General features: G+C 34.9%; 1 protein-coding gene across 1 annotated transcript in view; it reads left to right on the forward strand.

Moving 5' to 3' along the window:
- The window catches only part of LOC109410775 (mucin-3A), a 619,568-nt gene that overhangs the window by 21,818 nt on the left and 582,594 nt on the right, over positions 1–15,156 (forward strand). The window contains exon 3 of the mRNA XM_062853232.1: positions 11,512–12,535. The gene's annotated coding sequence lies outside the window, so the exon portion shown is untranslated. The remainder of the gene's footprint in view (positions 1–11,511; positions 12,536–15,156) is intronic.

The following is a 15,156-nucleotide window of genomic DNA, read 5'->3' on the forward strand; positions in this document are numbered from 1 at the left end:
TTCAGGCAATTTTGAACGTTTATAGTTAATTTCCGATACAGTCTTTAGACGAATTCCTCCAACACCTTGGCATGAGAGTCCATCACCTTGTCTCAGTCCCCGGCGAGATTCAAATGAACTGGATAGTTCACCCGCAGTTTTGCACACCGTCCGTCGTTGCTTTAATCAGTCTAGTCAGCTTCCCAGGAAAGCCGTTTTTGTCAATGATTCTTCATAGCTCTGCGTGGTCGATACCATCGTATACCGCCTTGAAGTCGATGAACAGGTTATGCGTTGGAACCTGGTATTCACGGCATTTTTGTAGAATTTGCCGTACGGTGAAGATATGGTCCATTGTCGACCGGCCGTCGATGAAGCCGGCTTGATAACTTCCCACGAACTCTTTCGTTCCAAGTGACTGACGACGGAAGATGATCTGGGATAGCACTTTGTAGGCAGCATTCAAAATAGTGATCGCTCTGAAGTTCTCACATTCCAAATGGTCGCCTTTCTTGTGAATGGGGCAGATCACTTCTTCCTTCCACTCCTCCAGTAGTCGGATTCATAACTGTCCCATATACAAAAAACACTCAATCTTGAAAATCGCGTCCGAAGTTAAAAAAAATGCCGACCTACTGATGCCTGATACCTCTGATGTTTTTATTGGATTGGATTGGATTTTTTCAGATTACTTTGTTCTGAATACATTTTATACGAAAACGACAAATTCGTATCTGTTATATTTTCGTATTTAGAGCCATTTTTCTATGAAAAATTCCATATTTTCAAAATCAATTTAGACGCTTTAAACGAAAAATACCTTTTTCATTTTTCACCATATAAAGATTAACACAAGATCACTCGAATAAGACTAAAAGATTTGAAATCGTCTTTCGCCATTCTGAGGTATTAAGTGTCTAAAATAAGCTATTTTTAGAAGAAAACTATGAATAACCTTTTTAATTGAGGTTACAGGAGTTTGTCGTATTTGGATAACGAATGTTGCATATAAGATGCACTAAAAGTTTTAGTCTAAAACTGCACGAAATAAATATTTATATTTTTTTTTGTGAAAAATCAATGTATTAGAAGTTATCGAAAGAAAACTTTTTTGCGGGTGTAATTCTTTTTTTTTCTTTTTAAAATGATATCTCTGAAACATTGAGAGATAGCAATATCGTTTCTTCGGTAAAGTTTTTTCTGAATTGAGTGTTTTTCAACTTTGTAGAACACCAAGTTGCTCTATATGGAAATAATGAAACGTTGACATTTTGGTCTTGAGAACCAGACGACCCAAGTAACATTTCCTAGACAAACAGACTAAAAGAGGTTCTCAGAACCATCATAAAAGCAATATTGAAGGTATTAGGTTTTATGACGGTTCTAAAGATCGCTTCAAGACTGAATAGTCATCAAAATGTTACTTGGATAGGGATGTAGTAGGCGTTGAATCTTCAAATTACAATACGAATGGAAGAGTTTGGAGTCATTTTAGTTCTTAACACTGAAGCGTCATAAGTATGTTACAATTGGTTGCGGAAAATTTCATCACTCGGAGCGGAAATTGAACCCGCAACCTATATTTAGGCGTAAATATTTTTTCTACTTACATACGGCCACGGACCATTGTGCAATTCTTGGTGCAAAACTAGAATTCTGTCAAATTTTCACTCTTTTCAGTGGTGGTTTAATGGTGGCCCAAATGCAAAATAGGTTTATTTGGGAATTACTATGGAGAATTTTCAAAAAAGAAGGTCTTCCGCGTTGTAGAGCATTCACACATTGATGAAGTCAGAGGGACAAATTCAAATTGAATTCTTTAGATCTCAATGATGAATGTCGCCGAAGACCGGAACTTATTTCGAAAATCGGGGAAAAAATGCTGAACAAATTCTCACTCGCAACTTCATACATAATGTCCTACATGGTGTACAAGAAGGTATTTACTATGATTGTTTGTCAAGCGTGTCGATCGAGATGTGGCGAGGATTTTTTCGATCATCTGGCAATCGTTTGACTTATTTGTCCATAACTCTGTTTAGAAACCTAATATTGAAATGTCATGTTCAGCAAAGTTGTAGGTTAGTGTTTTCCCTACATTTATCACCAAGGACGCCATATTCGAACTCTAATATTTACCGCGTAAAAGCGTTTGTACCATCTAAACGATCAGATTTTTCAGTCGTTTAGTATGAGTAGGTGATACTAGTGCTCAAGCGCCGTATATAGAGTTAGGATATGGCGTCTTTGGTAATAATTGTAGGAAAAACACTAATCTACAATTTTGCCGAACACCACATTTCAATATTAGGTTTCTGAACTGAGTTATGGACAAATGAGTCAAACGATTGCCAGATGATCAAAAACATTCCTGAGCCTGTAGTTTTCTGCAGTCTTCTGTGATGGTAAAATCAGAGCTGGTAACCCGAGAAGAAGAAAAAAAATCAAAACAAAATCATCATATGATATTATTCAGTGAAGTACTCAAGATCATAATTAACTATTTTTTTGGCATGAGAGGTAAAAGATCAAAAATAAGATCAAAAATTAGTATGGGAAAGAACATAAAAATATATGGTATGGATAATTTAAAATCAAACTAATATCTGGGGAGATCTGGGCTGTAGAACATCGAACCAATATCAAAAAATGATCTGACAGATGGATTAGAGTAAAAAAGGAATATGACCGCGACTAGAATCGAACTTATGACTTTGTAATTTGTGAGCACTGACATTATCACTGCACTACGACTCATAACTGGAAATAGAAGCTAACAAGAGCATCAAGGTCTATGTTTTCCAAGGTGTTTGCAGCTCATGGTAGTTGTGTTGGTTTGGTCACACCATGTTGTAGACGAGTGTGTGAAAGAACTGATTTTGAGTTTGAATAGTAGTTTTCAGATTTTACAAATACAATACCCAGGGTTTCCACATTTCAGCGCCCCTATAGTGGTACGCTCCATGCGTTATTGTTTCATGATTTTTTTTTCTGTTATAATTTTTGCTGGGATTCTTTTTATGAGTTTTGCAAGAATTCCTCTTAACATTTCTAGAAAATTCTACAAAATTACGTCTAGTGACACCGCCAGAAATTCCTTTGGGGTTCTTTGAGGATATATTAAAAAAAATTGAATGTTTTCAGAACGAAGAATCTTGCAGGATTTCTTGGAATGATTTTGTCAAAAACTCCTCTCAGTATTTCTCTTAGTGTCCCTGCATCCCTGTCCATCCAAATTTCTTCGGGCTTCCTCCAGATATTGTTTCAGGAATTCCCACAGGCATTTTCCTTGGCAATTTGTCAGGCATTTTTCAAGAAGTTTCCCAAAAGATTATTCTTGACATTGTTCCACGAGTTACTTCCGAACTTCCAACTGGGATTCCTTAAGGGATTCTTTGTGATAAATACAAAAATTCTTCAGAAATTCTCCTAGGAATTTCTCCAAGAAGTTCTCCGAACGTTTCTTCAAACGATGCAATTCCAGGAGATTTTTTTCACAAATTTCATCAATTCCTCTAGGGTTTTCCTTTGAAAATTCCGTTTTTTTTTTTTTCAAAAACTTTCCCAGAAATTATTACTTTATTCATTCAGAGATTTTCTCCAGCATTAAACTGCTGTAAAAAATACTCATGAGATTCTTCTGGAAGTTCTTTCAGGAATACCGAGCATGGCTGTGGGAGTTTCAGACTTTTCTTGGGAGACTTGTTTTTTGTTTTTGTTTTTCCAAATATTCTCTCAATAAATCCTGCAAAAAAATACTCTAGAAACTATTCCTTAGTGTTTTACATAAAATTTTTCAAGATATTTCGTCTAGTTCCTCCAGATACTATTTCAGAAATTGCATCAAAAAATAATTACATCAATGTCCATAAAAAACGCTTCTGATTTTTTCCTACTTTTTTCATAAGTTTTACTAGTGTTTTCCTTCAGAAACTTCTCTAGGTAGTAGTAGTTCAGGGATTTTGTGTACAAATGACTCGAGCATTTGCATAAATTTTCCAAGTAGTTCCAGTACTTTTTCCAAGGATTCCTCTAGAAAATCCATCAGAGACCCCTTAAAAATTTTATTGAATAATTTCTTTAGAACTTCAACAGAACCTTTGTCTAAGATTCCTGCAGACATTCGAACAGACACTCCTTCAGATATTTTGTCTATTGGCATTATCCCAGGCATTCATTCAGATATTGTTTCTAGACATTTTGTCCAAGATATACTCCAAAAAAATAATAATTTCTTCTAGGAGTTTTAAGGGATTTCTTGCGACAATCCTCCAGGGATTTCTTAGATGTCCCAGATATTTTTTCAGTATTTTTTGTGCAATTTATGGAAACTTCTTAAACCCGTGAATTTCGTGTAAATGATTCTACAAAAGGGTTCGCCACACCCCCTTTTGGCCCTTCATAAAGCGGTAAGTTGAATTCATTGTGGTAATGAAATTTAATCTTTACTGTCAAGTGGAACTGCATGCAGAGCAAGACTAAAGCTAGGATGGTGGCTACTTACATACATACATGCGTACTGGGGTGGCCCACACTTATATGAAAAACAAAAATTTCGAAAAATGTCAAGTCTTACCTCATAAATCAGTTGTTTTGAACTCCCAGAAGCTACGTTCAAAATTTGGGCAAATCAGTTGAGCCCAAGGGGGCGCTCAAAACGCTTGAAGTTTGTATGGGAAAACTTGGCCAAATGTATGCAGAAATTTTAAGTTTCCGAATTTCGCCGCTAGGTGGCACTGTAAGCGTTCAATAAATAAACCCTTTTGTATTATTGTAGGTGACTATATGCCAAAGAACTTTGTCGAAGACCGCGAAGCGATCCGACGGCTGTGAAAAAAGTAATACCTTACGCAAAGTGAGGCAAAGTATTGAAATTTCATTATTGATATTATTTCTTTACATGCACCTATTGGAAAAACAACAATAAAGTTTATCCTCACTTTACCTAGGGTATTACTTTTTCACAGACTTTGGATCAATTTGCGGTCTTCGACAAAGTTGTTTGGCATATAGTCACCTACAATAACACCAAAGGGTTTGATTATTGAACGCTTACAGCGCCACCTAGCGGCAAAATTCGAAAACTTAAAATTTATGCATACATTTGGCCAAGTTTTCCCATACAAACTTCAAGCGTTTTGAGCGCCCTCTTAGGCTCAACCGATTTTGCTCAAATTTTGAACTTGGCTTCTGGGAGTTGAAGACAACTGATTTAGGAGGTAAGACTTGACATTTTTCGAAATTTTTGTTTTTCATATATGTGTGGGCCACCTTAATGCGTACATACAATTTCAACTTCTGAAAATACCTGGAGGAATATCTGAATAAACTCTGCAGGGATTTCTAAAGACATCCCAGGAAATATTTCTGATGCGACCGCAAGAACAATTAAAAAAGCCCTGAAGGAATTTCTACAGAAACCCAGTAAAGAATTTTCGCAGCAATCACTGTAGGACTGGTAAAGAAATTTTTGGAAAAAAAAAACTCTGAAAAACTCGTCGGGGAACTTTTGAAAAAATCCCCCAAAAGAACTTCAGAAGGAATTCCTGCAGGAATTTCTGAATCAAATCCTGAGGAGTTCCGTGATCAGGAAGGTGGATTCTCTCTTGAAGTCTCAGCTCAAACTTCTCGTTCTATGAATAAATGAGTATACTTCAGCCAAACTCCACATTTGGGTGCAAGGATTTTTCAATATCAACTGTCCTTTTTCACACTCAATTCTGCACTTTCCTTCCGTGGAAAGAATCAAGAGTATAGACCATTCCAGAAATTATAAGCACACCTACGCTTACCGAGAAAGTAATAATTTTCTTAACAAACAACTATTTTTTTTTGTATTTCTATTTTAAGTATATTCTTCGATATCTGTGACAATTTGATACATTAAAACTAGTTTTTGTATGCATAATGTTCATTACAAAAAAACTTTTTAGCTCTTTTCACAAACCACTTTTTTACATTTATGCTGAATTCATGTACTGTAAACTATTTTTTTCCAATTTGTTTCACAGGATTACTTCAAAAACTAGTTTTGGAGATACTTGATTAACGTTTTTTGAAAATAACATTTTGCCCGTGCTTACGGGCACTTCAAAATTTTGAGAAAACTTGAAAATTAAGCTTTTTTTTTTATTTTTTGAGGAATAAGGCCGCAGATTTTGGAACGTTTTAAATGTACCTCTAAGAAATGTTCTGCCTCTTACAAACCAAGGGTCAAATGTAACTTTTGATAGCCGTTATTTGATAGTAATATATTAGAGCAGGATATGTGTGAAAATGACGTTTGTTCTTGCATTCATTCTTAAATGGCGGGACTATACATGTGTACATTTTTCAGCATAATTCCAACAATTGAAAAGGCCGCATCAACATTTTGTAAACAAACATGTTTCTGTCGACTTGAGGCCTTTTGAACTCCACCCACACACCTCACAACCACTAACAAATAGCGCAAACATCAAGCTTTCTGTTAATGGTGGTGAGATGCGTGGGTGGATCCCAGAAGACCCTAAATCGACAGAAACGTGTTTGTTTACTTAATGTTGATGCGGCCTTTTCAATTGTTGGTCTTGAATTGTTAAACGTATAAATCTTTGAGCTTCATTTTTTTTTACCTAAATACGCATTAATGCAAGAATTTTGTATTAATCTTGGCGAGGCGCTGCGCGAGCACTTACACTTTGCACAGCGCCTAAATGTATTCTATTCTTATTCTACTATATCGAACTGGTTGTCTTTGCGCTGCTGTAGTTTTTTTTATATTCTATTGTATTCATATGTATTCCTTTGACAATTTCTTTAGAGTTTACATCGTCAATTTCTTTGAAAAGTTGTTTGGAAATTTATTTAAAAATGTGTTTGTGAATTGCTTCAATAATTATAATAAAATTTGTACAACTTGTACTTCGGGAAATCCTTCGACAACTTCTCTATAAATTCCTAGTGATTGTTTTTTGAAAATCCTTCGGTAGCTCCAGTAGTGCTTTTTACATCTTTTTTCGAAAATTTCATACATATATTAAGAATTTCGTTGGCAGTTGTTTGTGAATTCCTTCTGTCGTTTGTTTGGATATCTCTTGCAATTCCTTTGGAAATTCAGAAATTTCCAATTGGAATTGCTGAAGGAGTTTTAAAACAAATTTAAATCAGAAGGAATTTACGGAGGAATTGCGATTTCCAAAAGTATAACCGAATGAATCTGAAAATTGAGCTTCTAAATCTATTTCCATAATAATTCTTATAGGAACTGTCATACAAGAATACGAAGAATTTTCCGATAAACTGCCCAATGGAATTGCCGAGGGAGTTTCCATAGAAATGCCGAAGAATTTTTAAAAGAAATTGCCTAATGAATACCTATGAGACTTGCCGAAGGAATTCCTAAAGGAAAATCGGAAGAAGTTTAAAATGGATATAACGGAAAAATTTCAATAAGAATTTCTGAAACAATTCAAAAAAATTCTGAATGGCATTTCGAAGGAATGTTGAAGGAATATAAGAAGAAAAAATCCAAAGAGATTGTTCGAGGAGTTTAAAAGTTATTTCTGAACGGTTCTTATTGACAATGTCAGAGAAATTCCTAAAAGAGTTGCTGAATGACTGCTTTAAAATTTAGCTGAGGAAATTTTCAAAGAAATTTGCAAAGGAATTTCTAAAATATTTTCCGGAAGAATTTTCAAAGCAATGCTGAAAGAGTTGCCCAAAAATTTTCCAAAGAAATCTCCGGAAAATGCTCAAAGAAGTGCGACTGAAAAATAATTCATAGGAATTGTCGATGACATTCCTAAAGAAAATTTCAAACCAACTTCGGAGGGAATTGTCGAAGAAGCAATTCACAAAAGATTTTTTTTTTCAATTTCTTCTGCAAGGAATTTTCCTCAAAGAAGTATCCGACGGAACAAAAGATCAACAATTGGTCGCAGTGGAAATGTACCCAACAGGGAAAAAAAATCCGACGGAATTCTGGAAGGCATTGATGCAGAAATTGCCAAAGAATTTTCAGAAAATTTGACAAAAAAAAAAGAATTTCAAAAAAAAATTCCAAACAAATTTGCGAAGAAATTCTTACAAGCATTTCTGAATTAATAACTTAAGGCGTTACCGAAAGAATTCTCAGATAATTGCTATTATTGTTAATTATTTTTAACTAAAAATTTTGAAAGCAGAAATGATTGCTTGGTAGTTTCCTGAAAATAGAATAGTCAAAACAGTTACAAAGAGATTATCCAAAAAAACTGCTAAAGTAATGTAAAACAATAATGCTTGAGAAATGCTCAAAATGATTGGCAAAAAACGGGGAAAAACTCCCGGAGAGATTTCTGATGTAATTGCTAAAAAATACCAAGTTTACTCCTAAAGTATTTGAACCAGTAAATTCCAAATGAATAACCGAAGATTTTTTTTTCAATAATTTGCGACAGATTGTTTGAAAAAATATGCAAAGGAGATGCAAAGAAAACGTCAAAGAAATTCTCTAAGTCTTTAGTCTATTCAAAATGTAGCGGTATGCATGAGGATTGTTGGTGGATTTATAATACGGCAGTGGGACTGTTACGATTTTGTGAAGGATTGTGCTCGCTCAACCAATAGGCTGAAAAGGAGACGGGGAGGAGTTGGAATAAAAAGCTACAAAACATAGATTTTCTTGTTCGAAGAGGATATTCTGCTTAGAGGGATCGAACAATCGATACAAGATCTCAAAATTTCGAATTTTGTACGCACAATTGCAACGGGCGAGGTAGGTAGGATCAGTGATGGCTCAAAATTACGTTACGTAGTTTGTGGATAGTGCCAATAGGTTTGCTAGCGTAAAACGTGGAAGATTTCTGGCAGACATTTCAAAAGTCGTAACTGCGTTTGGACACAGGACCTTCTTTCAAAACCGTGGGATTCAACGGAAATCTGTACAATCAAAACGAACAGCTTCGATTTTTCAGAAGTAGTGGAGGGTTTGGCGGATCTATGAAATTGAAAAAGTGTATCGTTGTAGCTCCCTTTTAAAATATTGGCACGGAATCATAAAATAATTACTCAGTGCATTTTTCCAGAACCCCTGAAGTTGCAGAGATGCATATTTTTCTTTTTCTTTTTTTTTTGGCATGTTGAAGCGTGTCTTCTGTTACTGACAGTTATTTGACCAAGCCTCAGATAAATTTTTGAAAAAGTCCGTCGAAGCAGTCCTCAAGGCTAAACTAGATGCATTTCTTAAATTTTTGGTTTTTGTTTTTTTTTTTTTTTATAACGGAGCAATACCCGAGCAGAGGGGAATACCTTCCACATACCATGCATAGAGCACCCTGTGCTATTATACCAAAAATTGTAATTGCTATGCTATTCTACGAAATTTTACGAGGACATCATAATAACAATTGGAGGTATTTGAGCAGAGTTTGGTATTGATGCGGTATTTGTTTATTTAGCAGTGAAAATGGCCAAAGAACAAGTTTTGCTATTACATCTTAGAGCTATCTAAAAATGTACAATTTAATAGCAAGAGTAGTTATTACTTTGTTATTCAATACCCTTTGAATAACAAAAACTGAACTTGAAATTTTAGGTATGCATTCATTATCAAAATAACAAGACTTGTTATTTTCTGGGTGTTCCTTATACTAAATTATGGTATTCGTTTTTGTTATTTTGCCTCTTATTACAGCCTAATGAATGGCATATCGAGGTATTATGGTATTTAAGATTAATACCATGATATGTTATTCAATTGTTATTCTTTTCTGCTCGGGTATTATCTAAATTCGTTAGAGGAAGGATCAATTGAGAACTCAAAATGTGTCCTGCATTTTTTCTTGGTGAAAAAGGTGTATCCATTTTCCGGGGACAATTTTATTTCGAAATTGTTATTGTTAATTGATGAACTTTTACCACCAAAAAAAAAATTGATAAGATACCTTGATCCTTCCTCTGAATGAAAACCGAATTTGAAAAAAAAATACTCCGTTATTAAAACAAATAAATAGAAGATGTTACTGCAATGTCTCAAAAATTTCATTAAAATTTCAAATATGTACTTTTGAAAAATCCACGGAGAAATATCACGACATATTATTAAACTCGACTATAATTAGAAAGGATCTAAAAATAAAATAAAAACTCAAAATTTCTATTCTTTTCTGAGGCTTTAAATTTATTAATTTTAATTCATTCGCCTTCAAATTTCTATTACATAATATGCCAACAATCTCGTTGGACTTCCAATAGTCTCAGGCATTCAGTACTTTTTCCGAAAAAAAATCATCTATCTGCCAATCTTGCCATATACAAGTCCATTGATCAACTAGTTCTGGAGATATTTAGATTGTTTTCTTCTGGTACACGGTAGTAACTTTGAATAAGATTTGAATAAGATTTCTTGTGGATAATTCCTGAATTAGAGAATTTTCAAAATATTGCGGAATAACATTTTAAAAATACTAGGCCGGATTATATTATCTGGAGTCGCATTCTCACACTTCTCACACATGACCAACGAAATGTTGTATAAGGCTGCCATTTTTTACATTTTCTCAAACTAACTTTGATTAGTAATTAGATAAAATGTCATCTTAGTTCAGCGTGCGGAATGTTTGCTAAAAGTTTAAGAAGATTTGAAACACGACGCTGGATAATCGATACACTTATACAGCGGATGGCCAAAATGTTTGGGATTGGCAACTTTATTTTTCTCACAAAAAGTTTAACATGCTGAAAGTTTTCATAGAGTACACCAAACATTCTCCAATTTTGACTGTATATCAACCTATTATATGTGCATCATTGGTAAAAATTTGAGCTCGATTGGTTGATCTTTCGCGAAGCTAGAATCGTTCTTGAAAAACACTATTTTTAAACAACTTATTTTTGTACTGTCATATCTCGGAAACCAGTTACCAAATTGAAAGATATTTTGAACGTTTATCAACAATATATACAAGTGTTTTTCAAGTCTCTCTTAAACACAGGTACCTTTTGAACGTTGAAAAAAGTTATGATGGATTGACATTTTCGGATCTTTCTCGAAAAAAATGTAAATTGTTCACATCAATGACATTAAATTTTAGTTTTGATATCTAAAGAATTTCTACTTCTGTTCTCAAGATATCCATAATAATATTTATTAGAGAATATTTGTGTGGAGCGGACCTGGTGTGATGGTTAGAACACTTGACTATCACGCCGAGGACCTGGGATCGAATCCCACTCCCGACAAACTCGCAAAATGTGAGTTCTTCCTTCGGAAGGGAAGTAAAGCGTGGGTCCCGAGATGAACTAGCCTACGGCTAAAAATCTCGTTAATACAGATAAAAAAAGAGAATATTTGGATTTAAGGAAGAACACATTTGATAATTTTTGTGTGGTATTGTAAATTTGACTTATTTTCCTCTATATGGGTGAAAATGAGAGAAACATTGTTAAATTGTTAAGAGTATGTATTGCTATTCTATTGCATATATTGAGTTCCTTCAGAAAACATTGAATGAACTTTAATTTGTAGCTTTTTATTAATGCAAGGTTTCACCTTCTCCCACATCTTTGCAGCAAAATCTATATTCGCACATACCTCGACCAGCATCGAACCGAACCGCATAAGGAAGCGCGAAATAAGAAAAAGCGCCAGGACCGGTCCAGTTCCAAAGTTACTCGTACCCAACCAGCACACATACACATAAGCAACCCAATTGTCCGAGTAGTGGTACTCGGTCCCAACTGGTTCTAGATCACTGCGCTGAGGTCCCTCCACATCCATCCCATCATCCCCACAGGAAGGGGGCACGATCGGCCACCAACATCCCATCCACATCGCTACAACGTGACTCCAGCAACGCAACGGGATGAACTCTGCTGCACATACGATGGTGGTTGGTTCTACATGACCACAAGCGCCAGTAGTGTGGAGACGGTAGATGATCACACGAATCACGCGAATCCAATCCGGAAAAGTTTGCAAGTTTTGAATCAAGAGTGAAAAGTGAAACATTTCCACCCAAAACGAGTTTGGGGAAGGAAGGAAAGAAAAAAGTGCATGTCAATTCCAATCTCCCATCAGAAACGCAACACCCCGACCAAAGTGCGAATTTAATGCGCCGCCACTGAGATGCTGTAATGGAAACGTTTAGTGTTTAGTGCCGTTTGATGTTTTGGGTGTTTTAGTTTTTTGTTTCTCTCGAGTCGATCAGTTGCGGTGAATTGCAAGAAGAAAGTCAATGTCTATTTTACGAGCCCGGCGCGAGAAACAATGGAAGAAACGAATCATCATTAGATGTGCGTAAGTCGGTTTCGCATTCGCAGCTCTCCAAAGTGCGTGTTTTCGCTAGTGTTTTCGAATTGTGAGGGGTGACGCGCAGAGGATTAACACAAGTCAGGCCTCTCTCGAAGAAAGGTGTGAATTTTTTGGATTGTTTCAAGGTTTGATGACCTTGTACCGGAGTGTCACCGGAGGATCGATTGAACGGTTTGGGTGAAGGTGGAACAATACCGGTTCAATGGACGTTTGGTCCGCAAATTGGATAAGCAGCTTTTTCGACGTATGCTATTGGCAGAGCTGATTGAATCATCACTGAAGGTGAGTGGCAATATTCAGTTTATCTTATCGAAATCTGATGCTTTTTTTGTTCAAAATATACAGATAATCCTAGACTAAGTACAAGTTCACGCTTTATATCATAAGCTCTACTTTCAATTATCATAGATCTGTTATGGTATGACCACGTTCCAATGTCTCATTGGAAACACTGTCAGAAAGTCAGGATTTTCTCAGGAATTCTTTTAGAAATTCTTGTTTATAATCCTCCAATATCTCTCCAGGGATTCCCCCAGGAATTATTCCAAGGCTCCAAAAATTCATCTAGAAAAATCTTTGAAAAGATTTTTCTAGCAATTCCCCCAGAAATGCTCGAAGGTTTTCATTCAAGGTTTCAGACCATTTTTTCGAGAATTCTTCCAGAAATTGTTCTAGTGACTTTCGCGAATATCTTGTGAGATTCTCTCAAATATTCCTTCAGAATTAATTCTTTGGCATTTCTTCAGAAATTTCACAATATTTATAGGATTAGCTGCTGAGGGTTCTCCAGTTCAACCAGATATTCATTCCAAAATTTCTAAAAATCCTGCATCTCTTTTTCAGGGATGACTTCATTTTAATTCCTACAGTATTTTTTTTCTTAATTTCTAAAGAGTTTACTTCAGAAATTGTTTGAGGCATAACATTAGTTTTTGATTCGTTTTTAAATGTAGTACGCCGTTTAAAAATTGTACAATAAATTCTTCTAAGATTGATTGATTTAGCTTTATTTGATAAATTCTTCTAAGAATGTTTGGAGCTCTTCTAAGAATACCTCCGGAAAATGGTTCAGGGATCCCTTCAGAAGCTTATTAAATGAGTTCCACAAGAATTCTTCTACAAGGCTGAAAATTCTATATTATTTATTTTGGAATCCTTCAAAAATTCATCTTGCCTCTTGGATTTCCTTCGGCATTCCCCTTAGATTTTTTTCAGGACTTCTCCAAAAATTCTTTCAGAAATTTTTCCAAGATTTTTTTTTCAAAATTGCTTCCAGAGTTGCTACAGAAGTTTTCCAGGTGTTCATAAAAAGGTATCTTTAGAATCTCTTCAAGAATTACTCCAGATATTACACCAAACATTGCTTCAGGGAATTTCTTTCAGGAATCCAAAGCAGAGTTTTTCTGATGAATACCTGTAAGGTTTCCATATTGGAATCCCTAGGGAAATTCCTGAACAAACTTTTGTAAGGTTTAACTTAAGAACTCATTTCAGAGATTATATGAAAACTTCCTGATAGAAGAAATTTTTGAATTTCGGAAGCATATCGCTAGGAAATCCTGAAGGTTTTTTTTTATGATTACGTGGAAGAATTTCTGTTAAAAATTATAGAAGGATTAAGTACGAATTATTTGTATAATTTCTTTAAAAAGCCATAGGGTGATTTTGAAAGAAATCCATAGAAAATTTTCTAAAGATTTTTTTAGAGAAATTCATCAAGTTTTTTTTTATTTCTCCAAAACTTCTTTTAATATTTTTTCTCCGGCTATTTCTCCACAACTTCCTCAGTAATTCTTTCTGGGATTCTTTCCGGAATTTTGCAAGGATTCCTCCAGATATTTCTCCGGGGATTCTTCCAAGAATTTAAAAAAAAATACTCTACTGGAGATTTCTTCATTCATTCTTTCAGAGTTGTCTTCAGAAATTCCTCCGGAAATATCTATAGACATTAATTCTGCGTTTTAAAGAATTCCCTGAATGATTTTTTTAAGAATCTTTGATATTTTTTAAATTTAGGGAATTTTTGAGAAAACAGCAAGTTAAAATCTTTTAAATTTGTTTGTTGATGTAAAAGTTAAGTGGACATATTGCTGAAGAAATATAAAATACATTGAGGACTTTGCGGAGGAATTCATGGCAGAATCTATTAACGAATTTATGCAGGAATTCATGGTTGAAATCTGAAAGAAATCACACAGGAACCTTTGGAAAATTATCAAATAAATTGCTGAAGCCATTGCCTCGAGAATTCCTGGTGAAATCCATGCAGAAAATGTACAAGGGGTGTAAGAACTTCTTCAAACAATCCCTTGAAAAATGTCTGAAGAAATCGTTGTAGTAATACCTGTGGGGTAGGCCGTCCCTTATTTTTCAAAAATTGGAAGTGTTATAAGTTCGTTAGTGGAAAATGATCGTTTTAGCTAAGAAATGATCGTGTCAAAATTTGAAGTCCATATCTCAAGGCTAAGTGGTCCCTCAAGGGGCCTAAAGTCGTCAAAAATGGTATGGGACCAAAAAAACATGAATTTTTTTTCGACGAAAAAATACGCTATTCTACTAAAACCGGTGTTTTTAGGACCCTAAAGGGCCGAAAAAGTGCTTAGAATTGTGATATCTCTACTCGTTATTGAGTTAAGTGTAGAATTAGCTATAAGTTAAAATACACATAAATATACACAAAAAAAAAAAATCAATCATTTTTTATTTCTCAATTATTTCTTTTACGATTTTTTCGAAGGATTCTCCAAGAATTTTCTCCAAGTATTTCTCCACTTCCTCAGTAATTCCGTCTGGGATTCTTTCTGGAATTTCGCAAGGATTCCTCCAAATAGTCCTCAAGGGATTCTTCTGAAAATTACTCCACTGGAGATTTCTTTATTTATTCATTCAGAGATTCCTTCATA

Source organism: Aedes albopictus, chromosome 2 (assembly GCF_035046485.1).
Source record: "Aedes albopictus strain Foshan chromosome 2, AalbF5, whole genome shotgun sequence".
In the NCBI taxonomy this organism is placed as follows: Eukaryota; Metazoa; Arthropoda; class Insecta; order Diptera; family Culicidae; genus Aedes; species Aedes albopictus.